The 27,998-nt window shown below is 48.7% G+C and overlaps 1 protein-coding gene and 1 long non-coding RNA gene across 5 annotated transcripts in view; one reads left to right on the forward strand and one right to left on the reverse strand.

Moving 5' to 3' along the window:
- PKNOX1 (PBX/knotted 1 homeobox 1) overlaps positions 1 to 345 on the reverse strand; it is a 67,636-nt gene extending 67,291 nt beyond the window's left edge. For 2 of the 3 annotated variants that reach the window (XM_063640553.1, XM_055279826.2), the window contains exon 1: positions 1 to 173. The gene's annotated coding sequence lies outside the window, so the exon portion shown is untranslated. The other variant, XM_055279822.2, reaches the window with a different exon arrangement.
- Positions 338 to 27,942, forward strand: LOC129483044 (uncharacterized). Of its 2 annotated transcripts, XR_010121178.1 has the most exons (4): positions 338 to 830; positions 9,932 to 10,047; positions 19,338 to 19,548; positions 19,654 to 27,942. It is a non-coding gene; the product is annotated as an uncharacterized lncRNA (long non-coding RNA). The 2 variants fall into 2 exon arrangements; XR_010121177.1 differs by having other exon boundaries at positions 19,338 to 27,942.
- The last annotated feature ends 56 nt before the right edge of the window (positions 27,943 to 27,998 follow it).

Raw genomic sequence — 27,998 nt, forward strand, 5'->3', positions numbered from 1 at the left:
CTGGGTGCCAATCTTCATCACACTGACAAGCGGCTGCAGCAATCGGGACCCGCAGTGCCGCGCCCGCGTCCAACCGTCACGCCGACGCTGGGCCACGCGACACAGCCTCGCTCAATGGGAGGAGGGCGACGCCGACGCGCGCCGCATCAATATTCAGAGAGGGGGCGGGGCCTGCCGGAGACGGGCCCCGCCCCTCCCTGCGCGGCGGCGGGCGCGGGGCGGGGTCTAATCGCTGGAGGAGGAGAGCGAGGGCGGGAACCGGGCGGTGGCCGGCCCTGCCTCAAGCCCCGCCCGCACCCGGAGCTAGGCCGTGCCCCCAGCCGGCCGCGCCCGAGCGCGAGTAGCTGTCTGCCCCGCCCCGAAGGCAGAGCCTCCCGCCTTATGACTATGCAGTAGGGGCGTGGCCTCAGCGCACGTCTCGCCCCCTCCGCGCGCTCGGTTGCCACCCAGAAGAGGTGTGTGGAGCCGGGCGAAACCATCTGCCTCGAGCAGGCGGGGAGGGAGGGCTGTACCATCCGTAACCCCACCGCCGGGCGTCCCGTAGCCGAAGGCCGCCATTCTCTGTGTGCCCGGTTTGAATATAAGCCCGCGGGAGCCTCGCAGCCTTCCTACCCAGGCTCCGGAGCCCGGGTGGGCACGGGCCTGGGCGGCACAGTGGATGCTCACGTGCCTCGCCCCCTGCGCAGCGCGAGTGTTTAGCCCCTGAGGCTTTACCCTGGGCGCTCTCTTCCCTCCGTGTGAGGACCCCAGCAAGGATTCATGATGTCCACAGGTGCTTCGGGGTGGCCTCTGGGCTACTTGGCCTCGCTTGACCACAGCTTCCGGCCCAGGTGAGCCTTGCGGGTCTTGGTGACCAATGCGGCCTCCAGGTAAAGGGCACCTGCCTTAGGGGACGCCCACAAGTGTCTGCATTTCAAACTGTGCTTTGAAAGACCGCCCTAACCGACCACTGCCACAATGTACTCACAAGTACAGATGGTGGCTTTGGTCTCCAAGATGTAAGGAAAGGGCCACACATTCCCCAGTGCGTAGGAAAGCACACGGTTTGCCTGACTGGCCTTCAATACTGCGGAAACGTCCATTTATGCAGTGGCCCGCCGAGTGCCATCAGTGCCTTGAGTCCATACACAGCGGGGGAAGGGCAGCTCTGTGGGCCCTCACTCCTCCCGGAAGGCAGGCAGGCCCAGGACTGGAGCTGATTGCTGGAGGGAGCCTGGGGTAGGTCTAGACATGAACAGCTCGGAGGACATCCCTCCTGTGTCTTCAGAGCTCCACACCGCCAGGAGGTCTTGGCCAAGTGTCGTGCAGCTGCAGAGCCGCCTCTTTCAGAAAGATAGGGGGCAGCAGGGTGGGCAAGAGCGAGGCCCTGAGATACTTGCCTAAGGAGGGACCTTCAAGGGGACAGAAAAAGCTCAGTATTCAAGACTGAGCGTAATCTGCAGAGCCTAGTGCAAGATGCAGATGCAAGTGTCAAGAGGTGTTGGAACAGAGACACTCCATAGGGGCTGGGTAAACTGAAGCTGAGACCTGCTGGGCTGCACCTCCAGGAGGTTAAGGCATTCTTAGTAATAGGATGAGATAGGAGGTCAGAACAAGACACAGGTCACAAGGATCCTGCTGATAAAACAGGATGCAGTAAAGAAGCCGGCCAAATCCCACCAAAACCAAGATGGCGGGGAAAGTGAGCTGTGGCCTTCCTCAGTGCTGACTATACACTAATTATAATATATTAGCTTGGTAAAACACACTCCCGCCAGCGCCATGACAGTTTTCAAATGCCATGGCAACGTTTGGAAGGTACCCTACATTGTCTAAAAAGGGTCGGGCGCAGTGGCTCACGCCAGTAATCCCAGCACTTTGGGGAGGCCAAGGCGGGCGGATCACTTGAGGTCAGGAGTTGAGACCAGCATGGCCAATATGGTGAAACCCCATCTCTACTAAAAATCCCAAAAAATTAGGCAGGCGTGGTGGCATATGCCTGTAGTCCCAGCTACTTGGGAGGCTGAGGCAGGAGAATCGCTTGAACCTGGGAAGCAGAGGTTGCCGTGAGCCGAGATCACGCCATTGCACTCCAGCCTGGGCGACAGAGCAAGAATCCATCTCCAGTAAATAAATAAATAAATAAATAAATAAATAGAAGAAGAATCCTAAGTTCTGGGAATTCCCCACCACTTTCCCAGAAAACTCATGAATAATCCACCCCTTGTTTATTTTTTTTTTAATTTTTTATTTTTTTGAGACAGAGTCTCGCTCTGTCACCCAGGCTGGAGTGCAGTGGCGCGATCTCGGCTCACTGCAAGCTCCGCCTCCCGGGTTCACGCCATTCTCCTGCCTCAGCCTCTCGAGTAGCTGGGACTACAGGCGCCCGCCACCACGCCTGGCTAATTTTTTGTATTTTTAGTAGAGACGGCGTTTCACCGTGGTCTCGATCTCCTGACCTCGTGATCCGCCCGCCTCGGCCTCCCAAAGTGCTGGGATTACAAGCGTGAGCCACCGCGCCCGGCCAACCACCCCTTGTTTAGCACATGATCAAGAAATAACCAATATAATTCAGGAACGGATTCTAGGAAAAAAAAAAAAAAAAGGACCGTAAAAATAGCCAACCAGCAGCCCTTGGGGCTGCTCTGCCTATGGAGTAGCCATTCTTTTGTTTATTTACTTCTCTAATAAACTCACTTTCACTTTACTCTGTGGATTCTCCCTGAATTTTCTTGTGTAAGCTCCAAGAACCCTCTCTTGGGATCTGGATTGAGACCCCATTCCAGTACGACAAAGTCCCTGGCTCAGAAATTACAGTAAAGAATTTCAAGGCAGTGACAGCAGAACCTTACCCCGAGCGCCTGGGCCCTTCTCTGCAGGGGCAGGGGCCCTGTGACATGCTGTTCAGGCCCCAGGAAGCAGCCCGGTGCTCACTGGCCCACACCTAGACCTGCCCCCGGTCTGAAGCTTTCATTTATTTGCATCTGGCCTGTGAGACAGCAGGAGTTCCACCGGAGGACCTGAGTGCACGGTCACCCAGAGCCCAGGAAGCAGCTGCAGCAAGTCCAGGGCAGACAGAAGCCCAGGCCCTGCCATCAGACTCTGGGCCCAGAAGGCTCTGGGGTCATCAGCTAGGTGCCTTCTCTGCCAGCTGCTTTGCCCTTTCACCCACCATGAGTGGCCACCCTTCTTTTTCTTCCTTTCTGAAGTCTGTCTTCAGAAAAAGGGGAAAGGCCGGGATGTGTTGCCAGAAAGGGGGTCCTGATCCAGACCCCAAGAGGGGGTTCTTGGATCTTTAGATCTTTTTTTTTTTTTTTTTTTGAGACGGAGTCTCACTCTGTTGCCCAGGCTGGAGTGCAGCGGCACAATCTCAGCTCACTGCAAGCTCCGCCTCCCAGGTTCAGGCCATTCTCCTGCCTCGGCCTCTCCGAGTAGCTGGGACTACGGGCGGCCGCCACTACGCCCGGCTAATTTTTTGTATTTTTTAGTAGACATGGGTTTCACCATGGTCTCAATCTCCTGACCTCGTGATCCGCCCGCCTCGGCCTCCCAAAGTGCTGGGATTACAAGCGTGAGCCACCGCGCCCGGCCGGGTTCTTGGATCTTGAGCAAGAAAGAACTCAGGGCAAGTCCATAAAGTGAAAGCAAGTTTATTAAGAAAGCAAAGGAATAAAAGAACGGCTACTCCATAGGCCCACCAGCATTGTGGCTGCTCAGTTGCTTATACTTTTTGTTTGTTTACTTGTTTTTCTTTGCTGCCGTGCCTTCCTCCCCCAGCAGCTTATACATATTGTTAGCTCTTGATTATATGCTAAATACAGGGTGGGTTATTCATGAGGTTTCCTGAACAGCAGTGGGAACTGAGGGTTCCTCCCCTTTTTAGACCATATAGGGTAACTTCCTGCCGTTGCCATGGCATTTGTAAACTGTCCTGGCACTGGTGGGAGTGTCTTTTAGTGCGCTAATGCATTATAATTAGCATATAATGAGCAGTGAGGACGACCAGCAGTCACTTTCATCCTCATCTTGGTTTTGGTGGGATTTGGCCTGCTTCTTTACCTGTTTTATCAGCAAGGTCTTTGTGACCTGTGTCTTGTGCCGACCTCCTATCTCTCCCTGTGACTAAGAATGCCTTAACCTCCTGGAAATGCAGCCCAATAGGTCTCAGTCTTATTTTAGCCAGTCCGTATTCAAGATGGAGTCGCTTTGGTTCAAATGCCCCTGACAGATGCACCATCAGTAGTCTCCTCCTAGAGGGATGGGCCAAGTTTGCTGGGCCCTGAAACTTGCATACTGTGAGGAGTCCTTAGGAAAATAATTCAAAGTGAGGTAGGTATGGGGCTTTAGAGGGGGCGAAGACTCATTTGCTTCCCTGTGAATCCACCTTTGCCTCCAACCACACCTGTGTGGCCACAGGGGGCCTCCTCCCAGTGTTGAGCACCAAAGTGGTTTCTAAAGAAAAGAAAACAGACCAGGCTCGGTGGCTGACGCCTGTAATCCCAGCACTTTGGGAGGCCAAGGCAGGCGGATCACGAGGTCAGGAGATCGAGACCATCCCGGCTAACAGGGTGAAACCCCCTCTCTACTAAAAATACAAAATATTAGCCGGGCGTGGTGGCAGGCGCCTGTAGTCCCAGCTACTCGGGAGGCTGAGGCAGGAGAATGGCGTGAACCCAGGAGGCAGAGCCTGCAGTGAGCAGAGATCGCGCCACTGCACTCCAGCCTGGGCGAAAGAGCGAGACTCCGTCTCAAAAGAAAAAAAAAGGTACATTTTAATTCAAATAACCAGCCATTCTGTCTATTCTCTTTGCAACATGTTTTTTATAATATTTGTTAATTTTTTTTTTTTTGAGATGGAGTCTTGCTGTATCACCCAGGCTGAAGTGCACTGGCATGATCTTTGCTCACTGCAGCCTCTGCCTCCTGGGTTCAAGCGATTCTTCTACCTCAGCCTCCCAAGTAGCTCAGATTACTGGTGACCGCCACCATGCCCGGCTAATTTTTGTGTTTTTAGTAGAGGCGGGATTTCACCTTGCTGGCCAGGCTGGTCTCAAACTCCTGACCTCAGGTGACCCGCCCGCCTTGACCTCCCAAAGTGCTGGGATTACAGGCATGAGCCACCGCACCCAGCCAGATTTATTAATATTTTTCTTGGGAAAATAGATATATGAAGTAAAAAGGCACATATAATTGTTTATAGAAATACATACCTAGGCGGGGTGCAATGGCTCACACCTGTAATCCCAGCATGCTGGGAGGCCAAGGCAGGCAAATCATCTGAGATCAGGAGGTCAAGACCAGCCTGGGCAACATGGTGAAACCCCGACTCTACTAAAAATACAAAAATTGCCGGGCTCAGTGGCTCACGCCTGTAATCCTAGCACTTTGGAAGGCCGAGGCGGGTGGATCACGAGGTCAGCAGTTTGAGACCAGCCTGACCAACATGGTGAAACCCCGTCTCTACTAAAAATACAAAAAAATTAGCTGGGCGTGGTGGCAGGCGCCTGTAATCCCAGCCACTTGGGAGGCTGAGGCAGGAGAATCGCTTGAAATTGGAAGGCAGGGGTTGCAGTGAGCCGAGATTGCGCCACTGCATTCTTGCCTGGGCAACAAGAGCAAAACTCTGTCTCAAAAAAAAAAAAAAAAAAAAAAAAAAAAATACAAAAATTAGCTGGGTGTGGTGGCAGGCACCTGTAATCCCAGCTACTTGGGAGGCTGAGGTGTTGTGACCAAGCGAGTTATAGGGAAACGCCACACTTTGAGACAAATTAAAGAGTCCTTTATTAGCCGGCAACCAAGAGGCAGCTAACGCTCAGAATTCTCTCGGCCCCGAAGAAGGGGCTAGTTTTGTTTTTATACAGTGGTCTAAATAGGGGAGGGGGGATTTTAGCTGAAACAATTTTTACAGAAGCAGAACTGCCAAAAAGTTAAAAAATTAATTGGTTACAAATGCAGTTAAAAAAATAAACAGTTCCAGGTGCAGGGGCTTAAACTATCACAAAGAGATAAATGCAGGGGTTTTGGGTGCCATCCACTGCGCTCGTCCCCAGGAGCTGCTATTGTGGCTTGCCTCAATATCTTATCAGTAGGTGTATTCCTGGATGTGCTTTGAGTCAGTTTACACTAGCTACGCCTTAAGGGAGGGAGGCGAAAGGGGGCTGCCAGTGAAGAAACTAAAATGGAGTCTGTCCGGCTCTCTCCTAGGAGAGGGTCACTCAGGTTAAAACAAGGTAGGGTATCACAGAGGCATGAGAATTGCTTGAATCCAGGAGACAGAGATTGCAGTCAGCCGAGATCCCGCCACTGCACTCCAGCCTGGGGTATAGAGCGAGACTCTGTCTCAGAAAAAGAAAAAGATGTGACTAGATTGGGTGCGGTGGCTCATTCCTGCAATCCCAGCACTTCGGGAGGCTTGAGGCCAGGAGTTTGAGACCAGTGTGGGCAATATAGTGAGAACCCCCCCACTACCCCCTGCACACCCCCACCCCGGTCTCTACAAAAGAAGAAAAAAAAATTTTTAACTAGCAGGTGTGATGGGGCACACCAGTAGTCCCAGCTACTTGGAAGACTGAAGTGGGAGGATCGCTTGAACCCAGGAGTTCGAGGCTGCAGTAGGCTGAGAGCATGCCACTGCACTGAAGCCTGGGCAACAGAGTAAGACCCTGTCTCAAAAAAAAAAAAAAAAAAAGGAGAACTATGTGAGGTATATGAAGAAGAGCAATTCCATCTTGAATAGGAGCTGGGTGAAATGAGGCTGAAACCTACTGGGCTGCATTCCCAGACAGTTAAGGCATTCAAAGTCACAGGATGATATAAGAGGTCAGGACAAGATACAATACAGGTCATAAAGACCTTGCTAATAAAACAGGTTGCAGTAGGCCGGGCGCGGTGGCTCACACCTGTAATCCCAGCACTTTGGGAGGCGGAGGCGGGTGGATCATGAGGTCAGGAGTTCAAGACCAGCCTGACCAAGATGGTGACACCCCGACTCTACTAAAAATACAAAAAATTAGCCAGGCGTGGTGGCACACGCCTGTAATCCCAGCACTCACTTGTGGGGCATAGGAAATAAAGGTAGCAGTAACCCAGATGGGGCGCAGCACACACCAGAGCTATGGTACATGGGGGAGTATTTGAAAATGACACTGGAGGAACTGGAGAAGGCAGGGCTTGAGTTGTTCTTGAAGGATGGTTAGGATCTGAGAGGCTTCATTGAGAAAAATGAATGAGAAGCCACTGAAAACTAGGGCGCTGATTTCGGCTCGCTGTAGCCTCCGCCTCCCAGGTTCAAGCAATTCTCCTGACTCAGCCTCCCGAGTAGCTGGGATTACAGGTGCCCACCACCACGCCCAGCTAATTTTTGCATTTTTAGTAGAGACACAGTTTTGCCATGTCAGCCAGGCTGGTCTTGAACTCCTGACTGACCTCAGGTGATCCACTCACCTCGGCCTCCAAAAGTGCGGGGATTACAGGCCTGAGCCACCACGCCCGGCCTTCACCTGCTTTTGATTTTGCATGGAGTTCATTCTCACACACTGCTCCAATGTCTCATACATCGCATGCCAGGAACTGTTCAATTTTTTTTTCTTTTTTGAAACAGAGTTTCCCTCTTGTTGTCCAGGCTGGAGTGCAATGGTGCGATCTTAGCTCACCACAACCTCCGCCTCCTGGGTTCAAGCGATTCTCCTGCCTCAGCCTCCCGAGTAGCTGGGAATACAAGCATGTGTCACCACACTCGGGTAATTTTGTATTTTTTAGTAGAGACGGGATTTCTCCGTGTTGGTCAGGCTGGTCTCGAACTCCTGACCTCAGGTGATCCGCCCACCTCGGCCTCCCAAAGTGCTGGGATTACAGGCATGAGCCACTGCGCCCGGCTGGAACTGTTCAAATATTGTATTAGTGTGTACTCTAATTAGTCTCCAAATCACTCAAGTTTATTAACTGATAAAAGCCAATTCTAGGGCCAGGCACAGTGGCTCACTCCTGTGATCCCAGCACTTTGGGAGGCTGAGGCGGGTGGATCACCTGAGGTCAGAAGTTCGAGACCAGCCTGGCCTACATGGTGAAACCCCGTCTCTACCAAAAATACGAAAATTGGCCAGGCGCGGTGGCTCACACCTGTAATTCCAACACTTTGGGAGGCTGAGGCAGACAGATCATGAGGTCAGGAGTGAAACCCCATTTTGTAAAAATATAAAAATTAGCTGGGTGTGGTGGTACATGCCCGTAATTCCAGCTACTCAGGAGGCTGAGGCAGGAGAATCGCTTGAACCCGGGAGACAGAGGTTGCAGTGAGCCGAGATCACACCACTGCACTCTAGCCTGGGCAACAGAGTGAGACTCTGTCTCAAGAAAAACAAAAACAAAAACAAAAATTAGCCAGGCATGTTGGCACACACCTGTAGTCCCAGCTACTCGGGAGGCTGAGGCAGGAAAATTACTTGAACCCAGGAGGTGGAGGTTGCAGTGAGCCGAGATCTCACCACTGCACTCCAGCCTGGTTGACAGAGAGACACTCTGTCTCAAAACAAAACAAAACAAAATTTAAAAAAAAGCTGGGTGTGGTGGTGGATACCTGTGGTCCCAGCTACTTGGGAGGCTGAGATGGGAGGATTGCTTGAGCCCCAGGGGACACAGGTTGTAGTGAGCGCAGATCACACCACTGCACTCCTGCCTGGGTGACAGACTAAAAAGCTGAGACCCTGTCTCAAAAAAAAAAAAGGCCGAGCCGGGCGCGGTGGCTCACGCCTGTAATCCCAGCACTTTGGGAGGCCGAGACAGGTGGATCACAAGGTCAGGAGATCGAAACCATCTTGGCTAACACGGTGAAACCCCATCTCTACTAAAAATACAAAAAAAAGAAAAAAATTAGCCGGGCATAGTGGCAGGCACCTGTAGTCCCAGGTACTCGGGAGGCTGAGGCAAGAGAATGGCATGAACCTGGGAGGCAGAGCTTGCAGTGAGCCGAAATCGCGCCACTGCACTCCAGCCTGGGCGACAGAGCAAGACTCCTTCTCAGGAAGAAAAAAAAAAAAAAAAAAAAAAAGCCAATTCTTCAAAGCTATAATTTCCTTTTTTTGTTTTGAAATAGGGTCTCACTCTGTCACCCAGAATGGAGTGCAGTGGCATGATCTTAGCTAACTGCAACCTCTGCCTCCCAGGCTCAAATGATTCTCCTGCCTCGGCCTCCCAAGTACCTGGGAATACAGGCATATGCCATTACCAATGGGCTAATTTTTGCATTTTTTGTAGAGATGGGGTTTCACCATGTTGGCCAGGCTGGTCTTGAACTCCTGACCTCAAATGATCCACCTGCCTCAGCTTCCCAGAGTGCTGGGATTACAGGCATGAGCCATCGAGCTTGGCCTTCTTTTTAATTTTATTTTAATTGAAATTAGATTTTTTTTTCTTTTTTGAGACAGGGTCTCACTTTGTTGCCCAGACTGTAGTGCAGTGGCAGGATCTCTGCTCACTGCAGCCTCATCCTTCCCTCACTCACGTGATCCTCCCACCTTAGCCTCTTGAGAGTAGCTGGGACTACAGATGTGTGCCACGATGCCCAGCTAATTTTTGTATTTTTTTGTAGAGATAGGATTTCACCATGTTGCCCAGGTTGGTCTTAAACTCCTGGGTTCAGGGGATCCTCCTACCTTGGCCTCCCAAAATGTAGGGATTACAGGCATGAGCCACTGCGCCCAGCCCAAATATATAATTTCTCAGTGAGGTCAATGAACAGTTGAAACATGATTAACTAACTGGTTGGGCTCCATGGCTCACACTTGTAGTCCTAGCACTTGGGGAGGCCAAGGTAGGAGGACTGCTTGAGGCCAGGAGTTTGGGACCAGCCTGGACAACATAGTAAGACCTGTCTCTACAAAAATAAAAACAAAAAAATCCCACACACAAAAACTACAGCAACAATAGAGAAATATGATGAGCCCCATCTCAACAGGGCAAGTCAGCAATGGAAGAGACCAAAGCCTTGGGGAGCCTGGATGGAGAGAGCAAGAGAAGGCTCTGGGTCCCTGATGGACAACGGCTGCACCTGAGCCAGGTGTGCTCAGACAGGTGAGGAAGCTCGATGAGCAGAAACTCCAATACCATGGGGTGTGCGGGTGGCACTGCACATGGGGTTACCTGCCCTGGGACAAGGTGATACTTCCTGAGCTTTGGGACCTGGACTGGCTAATTTTATGTGTCAATGTGGCTAGGCTATGGTGCCTGGCTCAGTGGTCACAGAGCACCCTGGATGTCTCTGTGAAGATGTTTTTAGATGGGATTAACATTTTACTAAGTAGATTTGAGTGAAGCAGGTTACCCTCCATAATGTGCGTGGGCCTCATGCATCCATTTAAGGCCTTCAGAGAAAAGACTGAGGTTCCCTAAGAAGGAAGGAATTCTGCCTCCACACTGCCTTTGAATTGGGACTCACGCCGCACCGCAGCATCATCTCTTGCTAGAATTTCCAGACTGCCCTGCAAATTTCAGACTTGCCAGTCTCAATTCTTAAAATAAATCTCTCCCTCTCTCACTATCTGTCTATGTACATCTATCTCCATCCTATCAGTTCTGTTTCTCTGGAGAACCCTGACTAATAATGCAGGATGCATTCCTGTCTCTGGGCCCTCACAATGGCATATGCTTTAGTGACACTTACCTACACATGGCACCATTGCCTGCTTTCCCACTGTGGACACCAAGGCCACAGTAGGACAATCCTGGAAGGACCATGGTCCCAATGACCTCTCACCCTTGGCCCTTCCTGGCGGGACTGTGCAGCTAAAATCAGGCACAGAGAAGGTGCCTCCTAATCCCCGCAGTCCTGCTTCCTACCTGCCCACAGCAGTGCTATGTGGGCCGGTTGCCTTCCTGCCTGCACAGGCCCCCAGGGCCTGGACCCTCACTGGAGGGAATGTGCCCCCTCTCAGCTTGGATGAGGAGTGGGGTAGGGGAGAGAAGAGGGAGCGACAGGAGGGATGGTGGGCCCCTCTCCAGGCTACAGAGGAATGCCTGGAGGGAAGGGAGGCGAGCTGGCGCCCTGCATCCTGTGCCCGGGCAGTGCACAGTTACAAAAAGGAGCATCAAGCCGGGCGCGGTGGCTCACGCTTGTAATCCCAGCACTTTGCGAGGCCGAGGCGGGTGGATCACGAGGTCAGGAGATCGAGACCACGGTGAAACCCCGTCTCTACTAAAAAATACAAAAAATTAGCCGGGCGTGGTGGCGGGCACCTGTAGTCCCAGCTACTCGGAGAGGCTGAGGCAGGAGAATGGCGTGAATCCGGGAGGCGGAGCTTGCAGTGAGCCGAGACTGTGCCACTGCACTCCAGCCTGGGCGACGGAGCGAGACTCCGTCTCAAAAAAAAAAAAAAAAAAAGAGCATAAAGCTGAAAAAATTCCTTTTTCTTCTTGCCCCCTCATTCTTGGCTGTTTTCTTTTTTTTTTTTTTTTTTTTTTTTTGAGACGGAGTCTCGCTCTTTCACCCAGGCTGGAGTGCAGTGGCGCTATCTCAGCTCACTGCAGGCTCCGCCCCCCGGGGTTCACGCCATTCTCCTGCCTCAGCCTCCCTTGTAGCTGGGACTACAGGCGCCTGCCACCTCGCCCGGCCAATTTTTTGTATTTTTAGTAGAGACGGGGTTTCACCGTGTTAGCCAGGATGGTCTCGATCTCCTGACCTCGTGATCCGCCCGCCTCGGCCTCCCAAAGTGCTGGGATTACAGGCGTGAGCCACCGAGGCTGTTTTCCTAATCGTGCTGAAATGAACGTTTACCGTCGCTTGAGATATTTGAGAACAGTTACTGTTTCTTTTTTTTTCTTTCTTTCTTTTCATTTTCTTTTTTTTTTTTTTTTTTTTTGAGACGGAGTCTCCCTCTGTCACCCAGTTTGGAGTGCAGGGGCGTGATCTCAGCTCACGGCAACCTCCGCCTCCCAGGTTCAAGCGATTCTCCTGTCTCAGCCTCCTAAGTAGCTGGGATTACAGGCACACGCCACCACACCTGGATAATTTTTGTATTTTTAGTAGAGATGGGGTTTCACCATGTTGCTTAGGCTGGTCTCAAACTCCTGACCTCAGGTGATCCACCAGCCTTGGCCTACCAAAGTTCTGGGACTACAGGAGTGATCCACCATGCCCGGCCCTTTCCTTTCTATTTTTAAAAGATGGGTTTTGCCATGTTGCCCAGGCTGGTCTCCAACTCCTGAGCTCAGGCAATCTGCCTGCCTCAGCCTCCCAGAGTGCTCGGATTACAGGTATGTGCCACTGTGTCCAGCCAACACAGTTGCTGTTTCTACTACATGTTTTCTTTTCTTTCTTTCCTTTTTTTTAAGACAGAGTTTTGATCTTGTCACCCAGGGTGGAGTGCAATGTCCTGATCTCTGCTCACTGCAACCTCCACCTCCCAGGTTCAAGCTATTCTCCTGCCTTAGCATCCTGAAGAGCTAGGATTACAGGCATGTACCATCAGAGCCGGCTAATTTTTTTTTTTTTTTTTTTTTTTTGAGACGGAGTCTCGCTCTGTCGCCCAGGCTGGAGTGCAGTGGCGCGATCTCGGCTCACTGCAAGCTCCGCCTCCCGGGTTCATGCCATTCTCCTGCCTCAGCCTCTCCGAGTAGCTGGGACTACAGGCGCCCGCCACCACGCCCGGCTAATCTTTTGTATTTTTTAGTAGAGACGGGGTTTCACCGTGGTCTCGATCTCCTGACCTCGTGATCCGCCCGCCTCGGCCTCCCAAAGTGCTGGGATTACAAGCGTGAGCCACTGCGCCCGGCTAATTTTTGTATTTTTGGTAGAGATGGGGGTTTCACCATGTTGGCCAGGCTGGTCTTGAACTCCTGACCTCAGGTGATCCGCCCACTTCGGCCTCCCAAAGTGCTGGGATTACAGGCGTGAGCCACCACGCCTGGCCACAACGTATTTTCATTGAGGATAGAAAGAAGCTTTCGGGGCCAATTTTTACACAAAAATTAGCTGGGCATGGTGACGGGCACCAACTACTCTGGAGGCTGAGGCAGAGAATTGCTTGAAACTGGGAGGCGGATTTTGCAGTGAGCCAAGATCACACCGCTGCACTCCAGCCAGGGTGACAGAGCAAGACTCCGTCAAAGAGAAGAGAAGAGGGAAAGAAAGAAAGAAAAGAAAGAGAAGCTTGTGGTCTTGGTCTGGATGGGGCCCCTCCCTTGGTGGCTGTTTCAGCTGCCTCTCTTGCTTCGTGCATGTGTGACTGGATACATATACTAGGATACTGGATACATATACCCTCCTTACATATACTAGGAATACTGTCCCTACCTCCACATATCCTAGCATCTACAAGTAAGTGCACTTTTGTGTATGTGCAATTATCAGTCAGGATCAGTGGAAAGATTAAGGAACAGAATGTGTTCATGGAATTCTAGAGATGGGAGAAATCTCTCCAGCTCCTTTTACATGGGAGAAAACTGCTGGGCATGTTCAAGACAGGCTCCAGGCCCAGGTCTTCATATCCCGCCAGAGCTCTTCTCTTTTAACTGTGTCGGGGAAGGAAAATTGCTCATTTCCTTCTACCCTTCCAGGTTCTCACTGGGGACCCTGCTACAAAAGACAAATTAACAGGTGAAAGATGGATGTTTATTAACATGTATCTCTCAGGGATAATGGAGAAACTCAGGGATGAGTAAATTTAAAGAGGTGACATAGAATTTGGGCTTCTGCTGGGGGTGTTGGCTCACACCCGTAATCCCAGCCCTTTTGAAACCACCTTTGCAAAAATTATAAGTGAGGCAATCATTACAGTGAAAGACGTCTGGCCTAACTAAGTCCATCTTGCTTCTTTTTTTTTTTTTTTTTGAGACGGAGTCTCACTCTGTCGCCCAGGCTGGAGTGCAGTGGTGCAATCTCGGCTCACTGCAAGCTCCGCCTCCCGGGTTCACGCCATTCTCCTGCCTCAGCCTCTCCGAGTAGCTGGGACTACAGGCGCCCGCCACCACGCCCGGCTAATTTTTTTTTTTTTGTATTTTTAGTAGAGACGGGGTTTCACCGTGGTCTCGATCTCCTGACCTCGTGATCCGCCCGCCTCGGCCTCCCAAAGTGCTGGGTCCATCTTGCTTCTAACCTCCAAGCTGTCCTTGTTTGTTCCTGGGTGGAGGCCGAACTAACTCTGGGAGGAACTTAGTTTATGTTTAGCTTTGAAACAAAGACGATAGAGCCCTTTCCCTAAACACATCCCCTTCCTACCTGGGGACTAGATTGCCTTTGCAGGACTAACAAATTAGCCACAAGATTAGAAATTATTGTTTAGGAGTCTTGCAGCTGGAGGCTGCAAAATTGCTCCTAGGGATAACATCACTGCTGTCAAACCTCAGATCAGTGCTTGAGATATTTTGCAGACCCTGCACTCGATGGATCAGCTGACACCACTCATATCAATAAACTGGCTCATGGGGTCTTCTGACCCCCTCCCAGGAACAAACTCAGCCCGAGAGGACAGCCTCAACTTCCTGTAATTTCATCTCCGACCTGACAAATCAGCCCTCCTGACCCAATGGCGCCCTACCCACCAAATTATCCTTAAAAACTCTGGGCCAGGCACAGTGGCTCACACCTGTAATCCCAGCACTTTGGGAGGCTGAGGCGGGCAGATCACGAGGTCAGGAGATCGAGACCATCCTGGCTAACATGGTGAAACCCCGTCTCTACTAAAAATACAAAAAATTAGCCGGCCATGGTGGCGGGCATCTGTAGTCCCAGCCACTCTGGAGGCTGAGGCAGGAGAATGGTGTGAACCCAGGAGGCGGAGTTTGCAATGAGCTGAGATTCTGCCACTGCACTCCAGCCTAGGGGACAGAGCGAGACTCCATCTCAAAAAAAGAAAAAACAAAACAAAAACTCTGATCCCCAGCCGGGCGCGGTGGCTCATGCCTGTAATCCCAACACTTTGGGAGGCCGAGGCATGTAGATCACTTGAGGTCAGGAGTTCAAGACTAGCCTGGCCAACATGGAGAAACCCTGTCTCTACTAAAAATACAAAATAGCCGGGTGTGGTGGTGCATGCCTGTAATCCCAGCTACCCAGGAGGCTGAGACAGGAGAATCGCTTGGACCCGGGAGGCGGAGATTGCGGTGAGCCGAGATCACGCCATTGCACTCCAGCCTGGGCATACAGAGCAAGTCTCCATCTCATAAAATAATAATAATAATAATCCTATGCCAAGAGAGGCATTTGGAGTGGCATATTCTGGTCGGCTACAGAGGGGTGTACCCTTGCACTACTTTCGGTATGACAGGACCACAAAGTCTTGCCTGATAAAGATCTTTAGAGGCTTAACAACTTGACTGAAATAACACCATTAGCTCAGCTTTTGCTGGTGTGACCTTAACGGGTCGGTTGCCTGATGCACAAGTCCAAACACCGATGGAGGGTTCCGGCAGAGAGAAAGGTGTCGTCCTAATGCTGCGGAATGCGGAGAGGAGAGGACACCTCAAAGCTGCTTCCCTCAGGAGTCTGGGGCTGAGGATCTTAAGAGGTTTGAAGTGGACCAAGGTGTGCGCATCACTGATTGGTTGAAAAACGCAGGTTGGAGACAGACACCTGGATTCTCATATTGACTTGGTTACTCTGCGAAGGGGCTTTAAACTATCTAGTGTCAGCCATTCTGCTGGAATTCAGAATCTGGAAAACATCTTAAGCAATTCTTTTTTTTTTTTTTTTTTGAGACGGAGTCTTGCTCTGTCCCCCAGGGTGGAGTGCAGTGGCTCACTGCAAGCTCCGCCTCCTGGGTTCATGCCATTCTCCTGCCTCAGCCTCCCGAGTAGCTGGGACTACAGGCACCCGCCACCACGCCTGGCTAATTTTTTTTTGTATTTTAGTAGAGACAGGGTTTCACCGTGTTAGCCAGGATGGTCTGGATCTCCTGACCTCGTGATCCACCCGCCTTGGCCTCCCAAAGTGCTGGGATTACAGGCGTGAGCCACCACGCCCAGCCCCCCACTCCCTTTTTTTTTTTTTTTTTTTGAGACAGTTTTGTTCTTGTTGCCCAGGCTGGAGTGCAATGGTGCAATCTTGGCTCACCACAACCTCCGCCTCCCAGGTTCAATCGATTCTCCTGCCTCAGCCTCCTGAGTAGCTAGGATTACACGCACGTGCCACCACACCCAGCTGATTTTGTATTTTCAGTAGAGAGAGGGTTTCTCCATGTTGGTCAGGCTGGTCTCAAACTCCTGACCTCAGGTGATCCGCCCACCTCGGCCTCTCAAAGTGCTGGGATTACAGGCGTGAGGAACCACGCCCGACCTTGCATTTTTAGTAGAGACAGGGTTTCACCATATTGGCCAGGCTGGTCTCAAACTCCTGACCTCAAGTGAGCCACCCGCCTCATTCTCCCAAAGCGCTGGGAGTACAGGCATGAGCCACCACACCCGGCCTACATCTTAAGCAATTCTTAAAGGAAAGCCTTATGATTCTAACGTCAGAGATCCTATCTGTGGGAACAATAGGGGTGCAAATGGTCAGTATCTATGGCTACGGGACTTTCAGTTACAAGGAAGTGGGCTAAAGTGCAGCCTGATTAATGCTTAGTTACAAGAACCCAAAAGTACCTGAGGCAGGTCTCAATTAATTTAGAAAGTGTATTTTGCCAAGGTTTTCTTTTTTCTTTTTTTTTTTGAGACGGAGTCTTTCTCTGTCCCCCAGGCTGGAGTGCGGTGGCGCGATCTTGGCTCACCGCAACCTCCACCTCCTGGGTTCACGCCATTCTCCTGCCTCAGCCTCCCGAGTAGCTGGGACCACAGGCGCCCGCCAACAGGCCCGGCTAATTTTTTTGTATTTTTAGTAGAGACGGGGTTTCACCGTGTTAGCCAGGATGGTCTCGATCTCCTGACCTCGTGATCCACCCGCCTCGGCCTCCCAAAGTGCTGGGATTACAGGCTTGAGCCACCGCGCCCGGCCTTGTTTTTTTTTAAGCCAGAGTCTCTCTCTGTCGCCCAGGCTGGAGTACAGTGGTGCCATCTCAGCTCACTGCAACCTCCTTCTCCCAAGTTCAAGCGATTCTCCTGTCTCAGCCTTCTGATTAGGTAGGATTACAGGCGTGCACCACCACGCCCGGCTAATTTTTGTATTTTTAGTAGAGACGAGGTTTCACCATGTTGTCCAGGCTGGAAATTTTGCCAAGATTTAAGGACATGCCTGAGACACAGCCTCACGAGGTCCTGAGGATGTGTGCCCCGCATGATCAGGGCATAGCGTGGTGTTTACATTTTAGAGAGGCATGATATGAATACTGAAGGTTAGAAACAATAGAAAAGAAACAAAAAAGAAAAAGACGTGAAACGTCAATCAATATGTGTAAGATGTACATTGGTTCGGTCTAGAAAGGCAGGACAACTCAAAGTGGGGGCTTCCAGGTCATAGGAAACGAGACACAACGTTGTATTTTTTTTTTTTTTTTTTTAAGATGGAGTCTCTCTGTTGCCCGGGCTGGAGTGCAATGGCGCCATCTTTGCTCACTGCAACCTAGGCCTCCCGGGTCCAGGGGATTCTCCTGCCTCAGCCCCCCCAGTAGCTGGGATTACAGGCATGCGCCACCACACCCGGCTAATTTTGTATTTTTAGTAGAGACAGGGTTTCGCCATGTTGGCCAGGCTGGTCTTGAATTTCTGGCCTGAAGGGAGCCACCCACCTGGGCTTCCCAAATTGCTGGGATTGCAGACAGGAGCCACTGTGCCTGGTCAAAAGGTTGCATTCTTTTGAGTCCTTGAGCAGCCTTTCACTGAATACACAATTTACATGTGAGAGGCAGGTAGAGGAATAGTCACTTATGCCTTAGTCTGGCTCAGTGAATCCACATTTTTGCATAAACAATAGGGCATTTGTCGTAGGCCGGGCGCGGTGGCCCACGCTTGTAATCCCAGCACTTTGGGAGGCCGAGGCGGGCGGATCAGGAGGACAGGAGATCGAGACCACGGTGAAACCCCGTCTCTACTAAAAAATACAAAAGATTAGCCGGGCGTGGTGGCGGGCGCCTGTGGTCCCAGCTACTCGGAGAGGCTGAGGCAGGAGAATGGCATGAACCCGGGAGGCGGAGCTTGCAGTGAGCCGAGATTGGGCCACTGTACTCCAGCCTGGGTGACAGAGCGGGACTCCGTCTCAAAAAGAAAAAAAATTTTCAAAGTCCTCCGAAAATCATTTTTTCTATTTATACGAAGATTCCTTTTTAAAATTTTCTACCCTTTTTCTGTTTTTTAAGCTCGTCGCACTTGAGGATTTTTTAAATTTTCTTTTTCTTCTTTTTTGAGACGGAGTCTCGCTCTGTCACCCAGGGTGGAGTGCAGTGGCACAATCTCATTTCACTGCAACCTCTGCCTCCCGGGTTCAAGCCATTCTTCTGGCTCAATCTCCCGAGTAGATGAGGTTACAGACACGCGCCACCAGACCCGGCTAATTTTTTTTTTTTTTTTTTTTTTTTGAGGCGGAGTCTCACTCCGCTGCCCAGGCTGGAGTGCAGTGGGGTGATCCCGGCTCACTGCAAGCTCCGCCTCCCAGGTTCAAGCAATTCTCCTGCCTCAGGCTACCAAGTAGCTGGGATTATAAGCCCTTGCCATCACACCCAGCTAATTTTTGTATTTTTAGTAGAGACGGGGCTTCACCATGTTGGTCAGGCTGGTGTCGATCTCCTGACTTCGTGATCCACCAGCCTTGGCTTCCCAAAGTGCTGGGATTACAGGTGTGAGCCACCACGTCCAGCCTGTATTTTTTTTTTTAGTAGAGACGTGGTTTCACTATGTTGGCCAGGCTGGTCTCGGACTCCTGACCTCATGATCTGCCCACCTTGGCCTCCCAAAGTGCTGGGACTATAGGCGTGAGCCACCGTGCCCAGCCATAAATTTTATTTTTCTTTTCTTTTCTTTTTTTTTGAGACAGAGTCTCGCTCTGTCGCCCAGGCTGGAGTGCAGTGGCGTGATCTCAGCTCACTGCAAGCTCCGCCTCCTGGGTTCACGTCATTCTCCTGCCTCAGCTTCCCGAGTAGCTGGGACTACAGGTGCCCGCCACCACACCCAGCTAATTTTTTGTATTTTTAGTAGAGACGGGGTTTCACCGTGTTAGCGAGGATGGTCTGATCCCCTGACCTCGTGGTCCGCGCACCTCAGCCTCCCAAAGTGCTGGGATTACAGGCATGAGCCACCGTGCCTGGCAAATTTTATTTTTCATTTCCTTGTTTTGCTTTGTTTTTGAAATGATTCTCCTTTAAGCCACATTTACACTATCTTGTTATCCCAAGACCAAAGGGTTTTTTAAACAAAGATAAGCTTCAACTCCTATCTTGTTTTAATCATCAGTGATCCTGAATTACCAAAGACTTCTGTATACTCAGGTTTCGAATGCCTTCTAGGTCAGGAGTCACTGGAAAAGTTGTTAGGCTGGTATTTCTACGTCTCGCATTGGTCAGCCCTTGCGGAAACGGTGCTGCAGCGGTGCGTTACCTGCCCTCAGCATCATGCGAGGCAAGATCCAGCCGTCCCGCCCGCCGGGCATACGAGCTTATGGAGCAGCCCCCTTTGAAGATCTCCAGGTAGACTTCACAGAGATGCCAAAGTGCGGAGGTAACCGGTATTTCCTAGTTCTTGGGTGTACCTACTCTGGGTGGGTGGAGGTTTATCCAACACGAACTGAGGAAGCTCAGGAAGTAACCTGTGTGCTTCTTCGAGATCTTATTCCTAGATTTGGGCTGCCTTTACGGATCAGCTCAGATAACGGGCCTGCGTTTGTGGCTGACTTGGTACAGAAGACGGCAAAGGTATTGGGATCACATGGAAACTGCATGCCGCCTACCGGCCTCAGAGTTCCGGACTATCAACAATAGTATTATTGTCTTCCCTGCTGGATATTAAAAACAATACCACAACGGGCATTAAACCACCTGCCAAATTTGAGGGGATGTTATCCTCTCCCCCCGCTCCGTCCCCGGATATTAGAGACAATAACACAGGGGTAATGTACACCCATTGCCTTATTGGGAGTAATATCATCCTCTCCCTTCTTGGATATTAGGAACAATATCACAGTGTGCGTGTACGCCTGTCGCGACATTCAATGGAATGTCATCCTGTGCCTCCCTGGATATGACGAACAATATCACGGGGGATGTGCAACTTCTGAGATATTGGGAGTGATATCATCCTCTCCCCTCTAGAAGTTAGGGACAATATCACAGGGGTAGTGTACACCCTCTGTGATGTTGGGACTAATATCCTCCCGTCCCCTGCATATTAAAAACCATATCACAAGGGGCGTGTACACACACTTCGATATTGGTATTAATACTATCCTCTCCCTCTTTGGATATTCTGTGCAGTATTTCAGGTGGGGTATACACCACCTGCAATATTGGAAGTCATATTATCTTTTCCCCCCATGGATATTAGCAACAGTATCACAGGGGGTGTGAACAACCCCTGTGATATTTGGAGTAATATCGTCGTCTCCCCTCATGAATATTAAGAACAATGTCGTAGGGGGGGTGTACACCCCCTTTGATATTTGATATCATCCTCTTCCCCCCGGATATTAGGAACAGTATCAGGAAGGGATGTACAGATCCTGAGACATTTGCTGTCATCTCATTGTCTCTCCCCTAGATATTAGGAAAAATGTAACTGGGGATGTGATCACTCCTGCGATATTGAAAGAAGTATCATCCTCTCCCCCCTTGCATATTAGGAACAATATCACGGGGGGGTGTACTGCCTCTGCGATATTGGGAGTAAAATTATCCTCTCTTCCTCTGGATATTAGGAAGGGTATCAGAGGGGGAGGTGTACATTCCCTGCAATATTCAATGTAATCTTTTCCTCTCCTTCCCAGGGTGCTAAGAACAATATGACAGGAGGGGTGTACACCCTCTGCGATATTGAGAGTCATATCATCCTCTTTCGCTCTGGATACTAGGAAGAGTTTCACAGGGTTGTGTGCACCCCCTGTGGTATTGGGAGTAATATCCGCTCTCCCTCTGGATATTAGGAAGAGTTTCACAGGGCTGTGTACACTCCCTGTGATACTGGGAGTAATATCATCCTCTCTCCCCCTGGATATTAGGAACGACATCACAGGGGGGTGTCCACCCCCTGGGATATTGGTGTAAACCCCCTGTGATATTAGGAGTAATATCCTCTCGCCCTCTGGATATTAGGAACAATATCACAGGGTGGGGGGTGTACACCTGTGCAATATTGAAAGTAATATCATCCTCTCCCCCACGGTTTTTTGAAACAAAATCACAGTGGGTTGTACACGTGGTGCGATATTTGTAGTAATATCGTTCCCTCCTTCCCTGGATATTGGGAACAACATTACAAGGGGGTTGTACACCACCTGCAATATTCGGAGTCATATGATTCTTTGCCCACCTGGATATTAGGAACAACATCACCGCACGGGGGTCGTGGAAAACCCCGGCTATTTTGAAAGTATCATCCTCTTTTTCCCTGGATACTATGAACAGTATCACAGGAGGGATATACACCTTCTGCGATATTGGGAGTAATATTATTCTCTCCCGCCCTGAATATTTAGAAAAATATCACAGTGGGGTGTACACCCCTGCGATATTGGGCATAATATCATACTCTCCTTCCCTGGATATTAGAAAACAATATCATCAGGTGTGAACGCCCCCTGCGATAATGGGAGTAATATTTTCTCTTTCACAGGCCATTAGGAACAATGTCACGGGGGGTGTTTACACCCCCTGCGATATTGGAGGTAATACCATCCTCTGCCCCCTGGAATATTACAACAATATCAAACAGGGGTGGTATACACCCCCTGTGATATTGAGAGTAATACCATTCTCTCCACCCCTGGATATTAAGAACAATATCCTGGCGGGGGGTGGTACACCCCCAGTGATATTGGGAATAATGTCATCCTCTCCTTCCCTGAATATTAGCAACAATATCACAGGGGGGTGTACACCTTCTGTGATATTGGAAGCAATATCATCCTCTCCCCCGCTGGATATTAGAAAAAATATCACACATGGTGTACACCCACTGTGATATTAGGAAGAATATTACAGGGTGTACCCCTGCTGTGACTTTAGGAGAAATAGCTCCCTAAAATATCACAAATAATATCACAAGGTATACAGTAATATCTCCCTAGGATATTACAAATACTATCACAGGGTGTACACCCACTGTGATATTAAAAGTTATACCTCAGTCAGATATTGTGAATAATATCACAGGGTGTACACCATGTGTGCACACCCACTGTGATTTTTAAAGTAATATCTCCTTAGGATATTACGAATAATATCAAGGAGTGTACACACCCTATGACATTAAGATAACATCCCTTTAGAATATTCCAAATAATATCCCAGGGTGTACACCCCATGTGACATTACGAGTAACATCTTCCTAGGATATTACGAATAAGATCCCAAGGTTGACACTCCCTATGATTTTAAAAGTAAAATCCCCCTAGAATATTAGTAATAATAACACAGGGTGTACACCACCTGTGATATTAGGAGTAATATCCCCCTACAGTATTGGGAACAATATCACACGGTGTACACCCCTATAACGTTAGGGGTAACATGCCCCCAGAATGTTACTAATAATATCACAAGGTGTATACATATTGTGACATTAGTAGGAATATCCTGCTAGCATATTTTCAATAATATCACAGAAGGAACACACCTGTGACAATAAGAGTAACACCCCCTAGAATAGTAAGAATAATATCATAGGGTGTACAACACCTGTGACATTAGGAGTATCATCTCGCTAGAATATTACGAATAATGTCACAGGGTGTTATCTTCTGTGACATTAGGAGTACAGACCCCTGGGAAATTATGAATACTATCCCAGGGTTTACCTCCCTATGACATTAGGAGTAACACCTTTCTAAAATATCATGAATAGCCGGGCGCGGTGGCTCACGCCTGTAATCCCAGCACTTTGGGAGGCCAAGGCGGGTGGATCGCGAGGTCAGGAGATCGAGACCACGGTGAAACCCCGTCTCTACTAAAAATACAAAAAATTAGCCGGGCGCAGTGGCGGGCGCCTGTAGTCCCAGCTACTCCGGAGGCTGAGGCAGGAGAATGGCCTGAACCCGGGGGGCGGAGCTTGCAGTGAGCCGAGATTGCGCCACTGCGCTCCAGCCTGGGCGACAGAGCGAGACTCCGTCTCAAAAAAAAAAAATAAATAAATAAAATAAAATAAAATAAAATAAAATATCATGAATAATGTCACAATGTGTACAACCCAGTGTCATTAAAACTAAAGTTGCCCTAGGATATTACGAAATATAACACAGGGAGAACACCTCGTGTGACATTAGAAGTAACATCCCCTGAGGATATAAGGAATAGGAGGCATTTGTCCTAGTGGGACGCCCCCCAGAGCAGTGTGTGGCAGGCCCCCATAGAGGATCAATGCAGTGGCTGAACACCAGGAAGGAACGGGCACTTGGAGTCTGGACATCTGAAACTTGGTAAGACTGGTCTTTGAAACTTGCCCACTCTGTTTGAGTGGAAGCGAGGCCTGATCACCCACGGTGTGCCTGTACCAGCCCTTTGGTTTTTGTTTTTGACTTGACTTGGATTGCTTGATACTTTGGTTTTGGTTTTGACCTGGCTTAGATTTCTGGTTACTCTGATTTTGGTTTTGATTTTTGTTTGGTGCAAACTGCAAAAGTGTGTGTGTGCCCTTTTTACCCGTTCTTTGTTTTGTGGTGTGCATGTGGAGTGAGCGTGGTATTTTGTCTCGAAGAAGCATAGGTCAGGCACAAATAAGCCCACCCTACTAGGAACTATGTTGGAAAATTTCAAAAAAGAATTTAAGGGAGACTATGGAGTACTACGACACTAGGAAAACTGAAAACTCTGTGTAAGATAGACCGGCCAGCATTAGAGCTAGGCTGGCCATTAGAAGGAAGCCTGGACAGGTCCCTTGTTTCAAAGGTATGGCACAAAGTAAACTGTAAGCCAGGGAACCCAGACCAGGGAACATAGACACTTGGTTACAGCTGGTTTTAGACCCCCCGCCCCCAATACACAGTGGTTGAGAGAACAGCAGCATCAGCGGCTGTCAGAGGCAAGGAAAAACCAGCAGAGAGAGAGAGAAAGGAAAGAGACAGAGAGGAAAAGAGGAAAAGAGAGAGAAGAAGAGACAGACAAAGAGGGAGTCAAGGAGAGAGAGAGAGAGGCAGAGAGAGGCAAAAGGAAAGTCAAAAAGAGAGAGACAAAATCAAAGAGAGAAAGAAAGAAAGAGAGAGATATACATGGAGTTAAAACAAAAAGTGTACCCTATTCTTTAAAAGCCAAGGTAAACCCGGGAGGCAGAGCTTTCAGTGAGCCAGGGTCACGCCACTGCACTCCAGCCTGGGCGACAGAGCAAGACTCTGTCTCAAAAAACAAAAAAAATAAAAAAATAAATAAAAGCCAAGGTAAGTTTAAAACCTATAATTGATAATTGAAGGTATTCTCCGTAACCCTATAACACTCTAATACCACTTTGTTGTCAGTGTAAACAAGGGCGTATCCCGAAAGCACTGAGGCCTTCCTATCAAAAATCCTTAACCAGTAACCCGCGGATGGCCCAAATGCATTCAATCTGTAGCGGCAGCTGCTTTGCTAACAAAAAAAGGAAAAAGGATAACTTTTAGGGAAACCTCATTGTGAGCACAGCTCACCAGTTCAGAAGTATCCTAAGGGAAAAAAAAAAAGGAAAAAAGGGAGGGGCGGACTTTATATAAAAAGAGTATTATATGGCAAATTCTTGTCCTGAAATAAATTAACTGGTTGTTTAAAGAAAAAAATATTTGGAATAAGTCAGAAAGTTGAGGCATGTCAAAGAATTGTCTGCAAAAGTCAAGAAAGAGAAAAATGTTATAAAAAAGAATTTATGCAAAAAATGTTGTATAATTTAAAAGTAACTAGACCTCCTGAATGTAAAACTATTGAAAAAAAAAACAAACAGTTTATGTTCAAGATGTATAAGAAAAGTAAAATATACCTTTCGTAGAAGGATTATAAGGAGGCATAAGAATGTACATTTTTACCTACGTTAAAAAGTTAAAAAAAATTATTGTTTTGAAGGTTTAAGCAAGTTTTAAAATGTTAATTGTAAAGAAAATTCTGTGTGTAAACATATTTGCTAAAGTTAAAGAAGTATCATCCAATTTTTCTGTGAACTGGACGTTAAAGTAAAAGCATAACAGGTTTTTCTTAAAGCACCAACCTGCTCTTTAGCAAAAATTATAAAAGGTTAAAAAGAGTCTATAAAATCTTAACTTATGATCAAACATTAAAAATTAGATAAATATGTCTACAAGTTTTTATTAAAATTAGATTTAACATTAATAACACACTAATATAAAGAGAACATTTAGCTTATCTGGTATAAAAATCATACAAGAAGCATTGTTAAATGTAAAATGGTATTTGGCTTTCTTTAGTTTAAAAACTAATAAAAATAGGTGTTAAAGGAAATTTCTCAGTAAAAAGACACTAAGGACTTTAAAGTCCACTGCCAAGGTCCCCACATTTAAAACAAAAGGTCAGTTTCTTAAAAATTATATACTTGGTTTATCTTCCACTTTACTTTCTCTCAAAAACTGAAAGTCTTTTAGCACCTGTACCACCCCGAGAATTTCCAGTAAATCAGCACCAGCCTGAAGATCACATTCTCATTAAAGGGTGGAAAGAAGAAAAACTCAAGCCAGCCTGGGAAGGACCCTACCTTGTGCTGCTAACCACCAAGACTGCTGTTCATACAGCAAAAAAAAAAAAAAAAAGGATGGGCCGGGCGTGGTGGCTCAAGCCTGTAATCCCAGCACTTTGGGAGGCCGAGGCAGGCGGATCATGAGGTCAGGAGATTGAGACCATCCTGGCTAACGTGGTGAAAACCCGTCTCTACTAAAAAAAGACAAAAAATTAGCCGGGCGCGGTGGCGGGCACCTGTAGTCCCAGCTACTCGGAGAGGCTGAGCCAGGAGAATGGCGTGAACCCGGAGGGCAGAGCTTCAGTGAGCCGAGATTGCGCCACTGCACTCCAGCCTGGGCGACAGAGCGAGACTCCGTCTCAAAAAAAAAAAAAAAAAGACCCCCCATGCTGTGGTAACCTTAATAAATACCAAAGGATATCATTGGTTAACAAATGCTAGATTAACCAAGTACCAAAGCATGCTATGTGAAAATCCCCACATAACCACTGAAGTTTGCAACACCCTAAACCCTACCACCTTTCTCCCAGTATCAGAGAGCCCAGTTGAACATAACTGTGTAAAGGTGTTGAACTCAGTTGATTCTAGCAGGCCCGACCTCTGAGACCATCCTGGAACATCAGTAGACTGTGAGCAGTATGTGGAGGGGATCAGCTTCGCCAGCCCCTGCAAAGTGACTCTGAAGAAGATGACAAGCCCTACTGCAGTCACACCTGGAAGCTGAGTGGTCCGCACACAGCCGAAGCACGAGAAAACTCACTGTGGGACTCATTTTCCTTAACATTTGGACTTTTACAGTAAGGACTTCAAATGACCTTCCTCAGACTAAGGACTATTCCCATTGTATACATCAAGTCACTGAGGTAGGACAAAAGGTTGCTATGATCCCATTATTTTATAGTTATTATAAGTGTACTGGAACTCTAAAAAGAACTTGTTTGTATAATGTTATTCTATACAAAGTATGTAGCCCAGGAAATGACCAATCTGATGTGTGTTGTGACCCATCTGAGCCTCCCATGACCATAGTTTTTAAAATAAGATTAAGGACTGAGGACTGGTGGGGACTCATAAACGATACGAGTGAAGTGTTAGCCAAAACAGAAGGAAAAGGGGTGCCCAAACAAGTCACCTTAAAATTTAATGCCTGTGCTGTCATTAATAATAATGTTAGGAATAAGGTATGGTTCTCTTAATTAGAAAAGAGGTTATATGGCAGAAAATAAATACATCTGTCATAAATTAACACTGTGTGGAAATAAATATAAATACTGGTCTTGTGTCATTTAGGCCACTTGGATTAAAAAAATGAAAAAGATCCAGTCCACCTTCAGAAAGGAAAAAAATGGCCCTTCCTGTACTAAGGGACACATGTAATCTCAGCACTTTGGGATGCCAAGGCAGGTGGATCACCTCAGGTCAGGAGTTTGAGACCAGCCTGGTCAACATGGTGAAACCCCATCTCTACTAAAAATACAAATATTAGCTGGTTGTGGTGGCGGGCACCTGTAATCCAGGGAGGCTGAGGCGGGAGAATCCCTTGAACCTGGGAGGTGGAAGCCGCAGTGAGCCAGGATCGTGCCATTGTACTCCAGCCTGGGTGACAGAGCAAGACTCCATGTCAAAAAACAAAAGCAGGGTCGGGTGCGGTGGCTCGCACTTGTAATTCCAGCACTTTGGGAGGCCGAGGCTGGCAGATCACCTGAGGTCGGGAGTTTGAGACCAGCCTGACCAACACGGAGAAACCCCATCTCTGCTAAAAATACAAAATTAGCCATGTGTGGTGGCGCGTGCCCGTAATCCCAGCTACTCGGGAGGCTGAGGCAGGAGAAGCGCTTGAAGCTGGGAGGCGGAGATTGTGGTGAGCCAAGATAGTGCCACTGCACTCCAGCCTGGGCGACAGAGTGAAACTCCATCTCAAACAAAAACAAAAACAAGCCTTTGTAAATAGAAAGATTTAAAGAAAGGTAAGAATTTTGAGGCTGATACATTTCACGTGCCCGGGGCTCAGTCTTCTTTCTTCCTGGACTCCTTCCCAATCCGCCTGGATCGTCTTGCCATCGTCGCCCCTACTCACAGTGAACGATTTCCTCACTGGGAATATCACAAGAACTGTAGACGCTGCCAGAATTCTTTGGCACAAAACTCCTCTCTGAGTCAGAGCCTAACGCTGTTAGCGAGGGAAGAACAGCTGCAAGGGTCACACATCTGTGAGTCTTTTGAAAATTTTATGATGAATAAAAACTATCCATTACACAGACTCATACATTATATATTAACCTAACATGTCTTCAATTGCACTGCTAACCGTC

This window comes from Symphalangus syndactylus, chromosome 5 (genome assembly GCF_028878055.3).
Source record: "Symphalangus syndactylus isolate Jambi chromosome 5, NHGRI_mSymSyn1-v2.1_pri, whole genome shotgun sequence".
In the NCBI taxonomy this organism is placed as follows: Eukaryota; Metazoa; Chordata; class Mammalia; order Primates; family Hylobatidae; genus Symphalangus; species Symphalangus syndactylus.